This window comes from Rhipicephalus sanguineus, chromosome 1 (genome assembly GCF_013339695.2).
Source record: "Rhipicephalus sanguineus isolate Rsan-2018 chromosome 1, BIME_Rsan_1.4, whole genome shotgun sequence".
NCBI classification, from domain to species: Eukaryota; Metazoa; Arthropoda; class Arachnida; order Ixodida; family Ixodidae; genus Rhipicephalus; species Rhipicephalus sanguineus.
The window spans coordinates 18379164-18389518 of record NC_051176.1 but is presented as its reverse complement, the minus strand read 5'-3'; the positions used below and the strand labels follow the sequence as shown (position 1 = coordinate 18389518).

Genomic DNA, 10355 nt, shown 5'->3' with positions numbered 1-10355 from the left:
CGACATAGAAGGACATCGTCGCTTGGTCAGAGATCACGAGGCTCTGCGAAACCATGTGAGGAGCAGAAAGCTTGCAATGCCTGCTATCCGGGAGGCAGCTTTTGAATGTGGCGGAGGAGGGGAGGATCAACACGTCGAATGAGAAGAAAAACAACAAGACATTGGCCTTCGAGTCGTCTTAGGCATAAGGGACCCTCTGAGTTTTGCCTGTTCAGACAACCTCTGTAGCACACCTATTCGGTGCCTCCGACTACGGTGCCCCTCATTGTCACAAATTCAGTCATGCAATACTGCCAATAAGCACTTAACAAAATTCAGAGGCAGTAATGTCATTTATTAGCCCAAAGTCGCCGACATGGGTCACCGGGGGGGCAAAAAGATACGACCAGTTCAACACAACCACGCATATACACTTCGTCGTTAACGTGGGAGTGTCACGCACTAAGCTTCGGCGAAATTGATCTTGGGAATGTTCTATGACAAGCATGACTTAGTCATGCGCATGCTATGCGCATGACTAACGTTTCCAGATTGCGGACGCTATTGCCTTGCGATGAGGTATTTCAGCTGCAGATGTTTATCCCGCTCCTCCAATTTCGCTTCTGCTCCCTAGGCTGTCTTCTGGCGCTGCTGTTGCACGTGAAATGGTTCAATGCAGTACATTTTTACTTCGCAGGATACGATTGAAGCAATTTGTGTTCATGGTATCAGCGTTTTTTTTCTTCTTGCTCAGCATAGATTCGGAAATCCAGAGCATGATTAAATGCCTAATACTTGTGTAGCTCATTGTCTTTACACCGGTGCACCGAGGAGACAATGTGTAAACAGCTTCAATAGAAAGCTTCTGAGCTTACATTTTTGCCATCGCAATTAAGTGTAAACGATCACATTAGCTGTTTCATGAGTTGAGCCTTCCGCGAAACGAGTTCTCTAACGCTATCGAGTTGAAATACTGTGCAAGGTAGTGCGAGGAGTGTCCTCAATATTGCATGGCAGAATCGCACTATCTGAACTGCATGGGTGGATGGCTTAAAGACCCACCTATTATTTTAACGTCTTGAATTAGGCTGGTTGGTACATACTGCTCTTTGAACGAAGAAACAGCGCTTGAACAGGACGAAGACAGCGTCGTGTTTGTGTCCTCTCGTCTTCGTCCTGTTCTAGCGCTGTTTCTTCGTTCAAAAAGCACCTATTATGAAACATTCAGGTATAATAAGTCATCATCACCAGCAACAGCATCAAGAAACTATGCATCTGCACAGGTGTTGCCTCACGTAGTGAGCACTTTGCAAAAATAAAAATGTGCTGTACTTGCTTTAGGCACGTCCTTTCCTCTCGTCACGGTTGGGGTGTCCACCGAGAAGCCGCACTAGCGAAACTAGTTGGGGCACATCGCCAATGACATTAGCGCAAGGAAAAAGTATAATTTTAGGCGACCTTAATGTTCAATTAAATGTCTTGAACGGCGCTAGCGCTAGCCCTACGGGGCGCCCACCACACGTCCGTTTCCTGTGCTCCCATAGGGCGAACCAGTGTGCTTGTTTGCAGAATAATTGTCCGGGTGGCTAATCGGACTTTCTGTTCTAAACACCTCCTTTTTATGTTGTTGTATTTCTGGAATTTATGGACAACCCCAGGCGATGGTGAATGTGGGGTGTCCTGCAAGGAACTTAATGTGCAGCCGCCATAAAAGCACAGAGGTATTGGGAATTGCACACCCATGCCGGCGAAGCAACTTTGCTTTGCGAGTCGAGCGCGAATGGCATAACACTGTAACGCATATTGCGTGTTCTTTAGAGCCAGCGTTTTCGGACTCTAGGCCCATGGGCAGACATGAGTGCTCTACCGGGGTTGCCTGTGTTATGCCGTACACAAGCCCTTATCATCATCATCGCTCGTCCCTTCCCAGTGCAGGGTCGCCAACAATAAAGCGCTCAGGTCTTTGGCTTTCCTGTAAATATACTCTTTCTTTGGTTTATACATTTCTGAGTATGATGGTAACAATATTTTCTCCTTTAGTTTTCAGAGGAATGCACTGGGACGCGTTTGTAAGTGACTGCTCTCATGACTCGGCTGCAGCGCTGTCCCTGAAAGACAAGATTTTCATGTAAGAAGACACGATTTCTCCTTATATATAGGCTGTAGCAGAACAATCATCAACAATGCATGTCCTGTCGAGGCCATTTTCTATGCAGTTTCGTACCGTAAACATCCTTTAGGCAACACTGTGATTACTACACGCGCGCGAAGAGTAATCGTCGTGCATCTATAAATCTAGGAAGACCATGTGCATGATTCGCCGGTCTGTGTTGCACCGCCTGCCTGAATAAATTATTTCGGAGGCTAAGCAGCTTCACGGTAGTACACAGTACAAAAAATAAAAATTATCAATTATAGTCGGTGTAATCTCAGTATTCGTCTCGACTGATCCACGTATCTGTGAAAGCAAGCGTCCTTCGAAAAACGAATGACTTTGCTTAGCGTAGCTTCTCACATGCTTAAGCTTTCTCTTGGCCGCCTGTGCCATATACTTGTGACTATGCAATGGCAGGCCTTCCTGCCTGGTGTCCAGTCAGGTCAGTCTTGATCCGATCATCTTCGGTTCTTATATCAAATCAGGTATTGATCGGAGAAAAGAAATAACAATTATATAATAAAAATGACAAACATCCATTTATGCAAGTAGCTGTTATCCCACAAGGCGAGCGTACTACATCGCAATACCTAGCTGTGTATTTTATCTTTTTGCACAAATTGCTATAGACAAGCAATTTAAGGTGACACGAATAATGTGCGAAAACAAATCAACGTATAGACATATCTGCCTGTCAATTACTGTAATCAAAACAGTCAGGGAGCTAAATTAACAAAGCTGCTTACTTTTGGAGGCAACTACACCTTATTTCTCCTGCACTAGTTTGCCCACGAAATGGAAGGACAGATGACAATGGATCAATCATTATAACTGCTTTTCATTCAAAATATCTGTCAGCAAACAATTGCGTGAATAAAGGTGTTATACCCTGTTTTCAGAGTCGTACTGGTATGCATAAGCATACCCGTGCTCCTGTCTACAGCTGCACAAGTGATTGGCAAGCTCCTCATGCAGTCAACAAGGTACAAGAAGAGCCACGGTAAGAATGTTGAGAGAAAACGAGCTCTACAGAGTTTGCGAACTAGCAGACTCTCAGTAAGAGTTATCATAACTGATATGGCCGCAGTGGTTTCTGGGTTTACGCATCCAAGTAACTCCTCAAACGCGCAGCACTCAACAAAAAAAGGAAAACAAATTGGCGCATCTACGCCCTAGTGGTGCGAAAGCTGAGGAAGCTGGTGGCGTTCGCCTTCTTTTTTTTCTTCCTCCTAACCCTCGTATCAGTCACCCTCGCCCACCCCTTGCCATACTATATTATGTAAGGCTGGACTATTCTTTCCTCTCTTAGCTCCTCCTCACTCACCCCGCCTTGCTGTACTATACTATACAGGGATATGCCATGGTTTACCCTCGCCCCTCACCTCCCTTTTCGACCCCTTGCTATATTATGCTGTGCTTCACCTCCGTTCCATCACCCTCACTTCCCTTTCGCACCAGCTACGCATTCATAAGATCATCATAGAAATCAGCGCAAAAAAGAGTGACACAGAAAGGACCTCACGTACAAAGCGGAAACTATTAGTTGAGTTTTAGTGAAAAACACAGACGCATATATTATAGACCTTTTTTTTTTGTGGGCGCCGCCATGTTGCGTTGGGCGGCGCCGTCTCTGCTGGCAACCCACTGGCACGTGCGAAGCTCAGCGTTTCTATGGAAAGTATCCGTGCGGTTGCAGTTGCGCTGTTTTCGCTCTGGAGCGCTGAATTTCGTATAAAGTGATGCAGTTTAGGTAGAAAATCAGTCTGTGAAACATCCTGAAAAGTTTCATCTATTGGAGGTCAATGTACGGCGGCGCGAACGTACCGCAACTGGTCAATGTCATCTATTTTCGGCACTGTCTGTCGGAAAACCTCGCAAATATTTCGACTCCTTCTAGCTGGGCAAGCAAATGCTAGCAGTTCGGGGATACAATGGTTTTTTGTTCTTGGTCTGTAATCTTTTAGTTATTTTCGTTCACGGTTTGTTTATGCTGCGCCGAACCGACCACCGCTCGTACATGCGGTCGTGCGTGAGCGTGGTCTCGATTTCGTGGCGCAGACGGCATCTATTTGTTGCTCACAAACTGTTTATCTTGTGTCTCAACTTTTATGTGACTGCTTATTACTCGCTCATTTATTGCCCGCCGGTCTGGACAAAACGAGAGCTGTACATAACGACAGCTGGTACAAACGATAGCTTGTACATAAAAGAAAACATGGCTGATCGCTCTGTCATAGGAATCGGTGTAACACGAAAGTAAAAGGTCTCTTTATGAGCGTCTGTTCTGCATGGTTTCGCCCCGAGGGCGAAGGAATGAATGCAATAGCAACAAGCTGTAATGTCACGCGAAGAACGGCAAGCAGCTCGAAACTTGCAACGCGCTGCTCGAGCAGAGGACGCACAGAACGAACATACACAGGATTAGCGCGAACTAGCAACTGTCTCAGCTCGACAGTTAAAGAGCGCTGGTCAAATACAAAGGAGGACGCACGAAACACAGGATGAGCGCGAACTGTCACAGTTGTAAATTATTTGTGCACAGTGCGCACTGTAAGCGCGCTCATTTCGCAAAAGCGGCCGCTGCAGTGAAATACGTGAACTTCGTGCTATCTGTAACTTCAACGCAAGCTTGCGGTGAGGGCGCAAGACGTACAAGATAAGCGCGGGTGTACGAGCGACCATGCCCTGTAGAGGCGCACGCTCATCTCAACGCATGGGGCGACGACCTTTAAAGCGCGCCTTTCGAGCCATTCGCGCCATCTCGCTAGTGATAACGAAAACACGCTGATGTACCCCGATCTCTGAGTACCGCCACTGGCAAATGGTGTATATAAATAGCACGCCGTTAGTTCGATGAAGGAGGTGCCGTCTGTGGCGGAGTAGTTTCGCGCTGCGCGCTGAGGATCTAGTGGTCGTAAGTTCGACTCCCGGTGACGAACTTTTTCTTCTAGTTTTTTCTGTGCCATATGTTAGTCTATATTTTACAACGTCATATGCGTGACGCAAATGCGTCAGTGGAGTCGTGGTGGACCCCGGCATGAAACACTTTTGTGTTCAAAATTGGCCGCATGTCTGCGTGCTTCGCTGCAAATGTCGTCGAAAGACGATAGTCTTCTGCCATTTGTTTTGCCTTGTCTCAGACAGCGCCTCCTCTATGTTGAATGGGTCGCATCTGGCTGGCATTGATAAAATAGAGGAGGCACTGCGTGAGATATGGACGCCTTTTGGCAGTGGCGTCGGGAAACATGAGCTTGTGCAAAACCCAAGGCCACTGCCAGGTGGCAGCACCATATCGTCGGCACAGGGCTTATTCTCGTAGAGCGTCCCATTTTCAGCGCAGCCTAAGAAACACTAGAGTCTTTAGAATTACGTATCTATGTATTTCCTAGGAATGGAACACACCACCTAAGACTTACGTTTTGATGATGCGCCTCAGATATGGCAAATATTTGCTTTTCAATCGACAATTTTCACCAGTATGAACGGAGATACCAGTTCAAGATGGCTGGGCGTTCAGTAAGTGCTTAAACTTTGGCCGGATGGCTGAGTCGTGTGACAGACAGACAGACAGACAGACAGACAGACAGACAGACAGACAGACAGACAGACAGACAGACAGACAGACAGACAGACCAACGTTTCTGCATTCAGGTATCCCAAGAAAGACTATCGTTTCAAAACGATGCTAATGTTCACATGCCGTAGCGCTTCTTTTTCTTTTTTTTTCTTTTGATAATCGTCACACTTCATTGGATTTCGCACTCATCATGAGAACAGATGCTAGGACAGGAGCAAAAAGCCGCTATTATAGCGGCTTGACCCCTGCCCCTGACGTAAGCGCAAATTCTTCACGCAGTATTGTACGCTGTACCAGGCAAATAACCACGTTCAGTGTGATCGACGGACGCGATTCATAGTTTTGAAGAACACCTGCTTCAAATGTTTCCGCATGTCAGTGAGTAGCAGCGCCGCAATCCTTTCTCGACGACGCGCTCTGTGGCCCTAAAAAATGCCTTGACGCTCGGGGACGGCCGGCCGCGGGTAGCTTGGCCATTCCTCGCTTGGCACATCGCTTGAAAACCGGTGATCATCCTGCAGTGTACGCTGCCAGCCTGCTTTCTTGCCAGAGGTAAGTGATATTGAACGTTACGCTTCGTACATTGTCAGTTGTTCTCATTGTAGTACGCGTTGTCGCCGAAGAAAATCGCATAACGTGTCGGTACTATATGTGGTTTTAGTTGTGTGGATTGTGCTCGCGCATGACATTTGTCACGAACGTAGTCTGTAGTGTTATGAAGTTTTGGTAATTAGCTCGCTTGCAGGCACTGCTCTACGTTAATATTTGCTGAAAGGAGACAACGTTTTTGTCAGGCACACCACTGTCATGCGTTTTATGCATGTCTCTTGTCAAATTACCTGAAGTAACGCCATGAAACCGAACGTTCAACATTAATTTCGTTCGCGCGACCTCTGAAGGAATAATCTTCAGCCACCGTGTTGTGCGGTGAATCGTGAATCGGTACAGTTGGAGAAATAAATTTTATCTAAGGATGTTTTCTTTAGGCGTGCATTTTCTTTGTCATTAAGTAACGTGACCCTCAAAAGCGTTTAGGTTAGCATTCATGGACATTGCTTATCATCTTTCAACCAATAGATAACGTATATTTGCTAAAAATGCAATTTCTGCAGCATGACACTGTATTTTGTTCATTTGGTGTGCCCCATTTTTATCCGTTATGCACGTTAACCTAATTTGACAAGTCGTACTTTCAGTTGAATTTTATTGCTTTCAGCACTATATGTGCGTCCGTGTATTGAAGTCCCACCTCTCATCGAATAATAATAGCTTGTGTAGAACAAGGCTTGTCCTGAATTGGCCATTTATCGGAGCAGATGTGCCAGCAGCACCTTGCCCTTTTAGGAGGGGACTCTTCAAAGGGCAAGGTGCTGCTGGCACGCCTGCTTCGGCTTTTCTTTTTTTTTCAATGCTGAAGTTTTTCGCAAGGTACTGCTGGTAGCAAACAGCAGTGCCACGACAAACAGTGGAGTGCTGACCATGCAGTCCAGAAGGTGGCTGAGGCAAGTATGCCATAGGAGGTGCTAATTCAGGCAGAAGAAATAAGCATCTGTAGCCAACGTAAAGGTAATGTACAAAGTTCATTTAATGAAGAAGAATCCTGTTTTGAGCTTGTCATGCCGAAGGGAAACAATGAGTGCTAGATAAATAAGATGTAAATGCAGAGTAACAACATGATGTATGCCAGCAAATAACGTAAGTTTATTCATGCAGAAGGGTTATTTCCAACTGGTTCATTCGGGGGAAGAGCCCAACAGTTTCCACGAATGGGCATAACTGGTAGTCGTTGCACATCCTGTTACTGTGTTCTCGCACTCATTATGTGCCACTTACTCTTGTGACGTTCCCCCATTTTGAAATTACTTCACATAAACACCAGAGAGAAGGCTCTTGCTAGCCAGTTCAATTAAGATAGCGTTACCATAGTTTTTAGTTCCAGTAAACCAGCTAAGCTATAGAAGAGCGTACATCATGTATTTGTGACCATCGACAGTGCATTTTGCCTGGGAACATGGCGTACTTTTCCAAAGATAAATGTTGCCTTTCTGTAAAACGTGGTACTGGGAAATGGCATTGTGCCGAAAATATTAGCGTTGATGACTTCTTGCAGCACGCAGTGTTGTACAGGGATGTACCTTTTTTCATAAATGCAATGCATTGTGCTTGAAGGCAAGACAAAAGTATGAAGTTAGGCATGTTGGTAATGCATAATTGATCACATAGCGCAAAATTTGACACTGGACACGAGAGGGGCGAAGACGAGCGCTTATTTCTAACAAGGTTTATTCCGAGGAGCGTGCACATATATACTCTCGAAATGCGAAAAACAAACAAATCATTCAAGAAGCCCACAACTGCCATGCGCGAAAATCTTACATTCTCAGGAAAGAATTCGTTTTGACAAAGCCCGAGAGAGGGATTGCTGACGCAGTTCAGCCCTAGTCTAAAAGTCGTCTCTGCCTCGATAATTTCTCTTGTCCTTTTATTTCAGTTTTTTCTCACAATAACGGTGTCATGAAAAAGCGGTTTGCAGCCACACGTGCTGCAGTGCAATGCCAAGAAACCATAGCGACCATTCTTGGCGTGTTCCCGGAGCCGGTCATTAATACAGCGGCCAGTTTGCCCTATGTACTTCTTGCCGCATGAAAGCGGTATCTCATAGATTGCATTTGATGTACATGTGATGAACAGGATTTTGTGCTTTTTTGAGCAACCTCTTTTTGCATTTGAAACATCCTTAGCGCACAAGTACGACAGCTTTTTCGGGGCAGAGAAAACCACCTTCACATTGGCCCGCTCGCCAAGCGTTTTCAAGTTGTGGGAGACTCCATGTAGATACGGAACTACAGCCAGCCTCTCAGGCCTTACTGGCTCAACATGTGGGAGCGCTTGTTCCGAGAATTGAAGCTCTTCACCAAGCTTTCCGCGGCTGAAACCTGCATGTGAGAGGGGTACCCGGCATTCGAAAGTCGCTCAGCTTGCTCTTTAAAACTGGCGGCCATTAGATAGGGGCATGACTTTTGTAATGCATTGCGAAAGCACAAGCTTGCAATACATCTTTCAACGAGTTTTGTGTGGGCGGAATGGTACGGAAGCAGAGATTTGTTGCTCCTGGGCTGGTACGCCCAGCAGGTGTAGTCTTGGCGAAAAGTAAAGGCTATGTCTAAAAATTTGTAGACATGAAAACATAAATTTTTTTAGACACGCAAGAAATGAAAACAGTGAATTCAGCTCCCAGCATCAAGGAGTACAATGTCCATAGGCTATTATGAGTTGCGCAATGTTGCCACTGCTAGAATTTATGTTATGTGTCCATGATACAGCTCATTGTGTAATTTAGCACTTTGCAGCTGCTCACGCAGTCGGAGCACATGTCGCTCATGTTTACTGCGGTATGGCACGGCCACCAAGTCCGTGCATGTGCATTCTACATACCAGGAAACCTCACCTGAAGCAACATTTTGCTGTGATGGCAGCTAAGCGAGAACAAATGGGTTTGTCTTCTCTGTCGATCTGTCAATACCATTACACAGGCTTGTTAAGTGCATTCAAGAAGCTTTAGCAATGCACGTGCAGCTACAGAGCGACTGGAAGCAGCCAATTTCAACACCAGAGTTCACTCTGCATATCCCACTTTCCTTAAAGGGCATTGTTTTGTGATACCTTAAAGTCAAAACTTGCTCAATTACACACTTCTTGGTGTTTGACATTACAGGAGTTATCATAATTCTTATATCTCATGTGAAGTTATGCCGGTGTTTTTTTTTTCATATTGTTACCTTGTATACATACGTTACGACTGCACCCTTCCCGACCGAAGCTTTACTAGTGCTACATTCTGTTATGGGTGAAAACAATTATTTAACTAGGCCATGGAAAGCAGTATGATGCCCTGTAATTAGGAGAATACTGCCGTCGCAGTGTTTAGTCTAGAGCTGAATTCAATGAGAAAGGGCAACAGGTAGGTCATCTGTGGAAGTTTGGAGACCGTAATTGTGTTGTGCTCATTTTGTTATCGCAGGAAGCATCTTCAAAAGGCAGTGCTACAAAGATGTGAGCAGCAGTTTCCCTTCAACAAACGGGTAGAATGCATGGAAGCCACGTTCCTGCTGATTCTGGCCTACACAAACATGCAGCCACCATAGTAAAGTTCTTGCAAAGGTGTGAGGCATCCCTCTGCTGCATAGATTGAGCATGTTAATTGCGTGTTTTTATAGCTTATAGTGACATGTCTACAAGTGTACTTCCTTGCAATGTATGTTTACATTCTCTTAAAGGACCAGTCAGCAGGCTCCGACCTCTTTTTTTTTACACCTCCTAAACAAGCTAGCTCATTCGTACAGAGGGCTGCAGCAATCAGATTGTGCGAATATCACAGACGCGCTTCACCAGTCCTCTTTGCTAGCGAAGTGGTGTAATGTTGCCTATGAACTACGTTAAGTAACGCTGACTGTTGAATAGTCCTCTGCAATATGAAACGGTATTTTGGCTCTGCGATGATGCAGTATAGGCTCTATGGTTGTCACAAGTGTTGCGAATTTGTTTATCTCGCCAGTGCTTTGGACTGTGCTTCCTCACTGCATCGCTCTGGCACAGTGGCACATCGAGTGGTGAGGCTGAGCGAGAACCTGAAACCAGCTGGAA

General features: G+C 45.6%; 1 long non-coding RNA gene across 1 annotated transcript; it reads left to right on the top strand.

The window, feature by feature from the left end:
- Positions 1–6159: 6159 nt before the first annotated feature.
- On the top strand, positions 6160–9866 carry LOC125756973 (uncharacterized). Its single transcript, XR_007414962.1, has 3 exons — positions 6160–6267; positions 7153–7277; positions 9733–9866. It is a non-coding gene; the product is annotated as an uncharacterized LOC125756973 (long non-coding RNA).
- Positions 9867–10355: the final 489 nt, after the last annotated feature.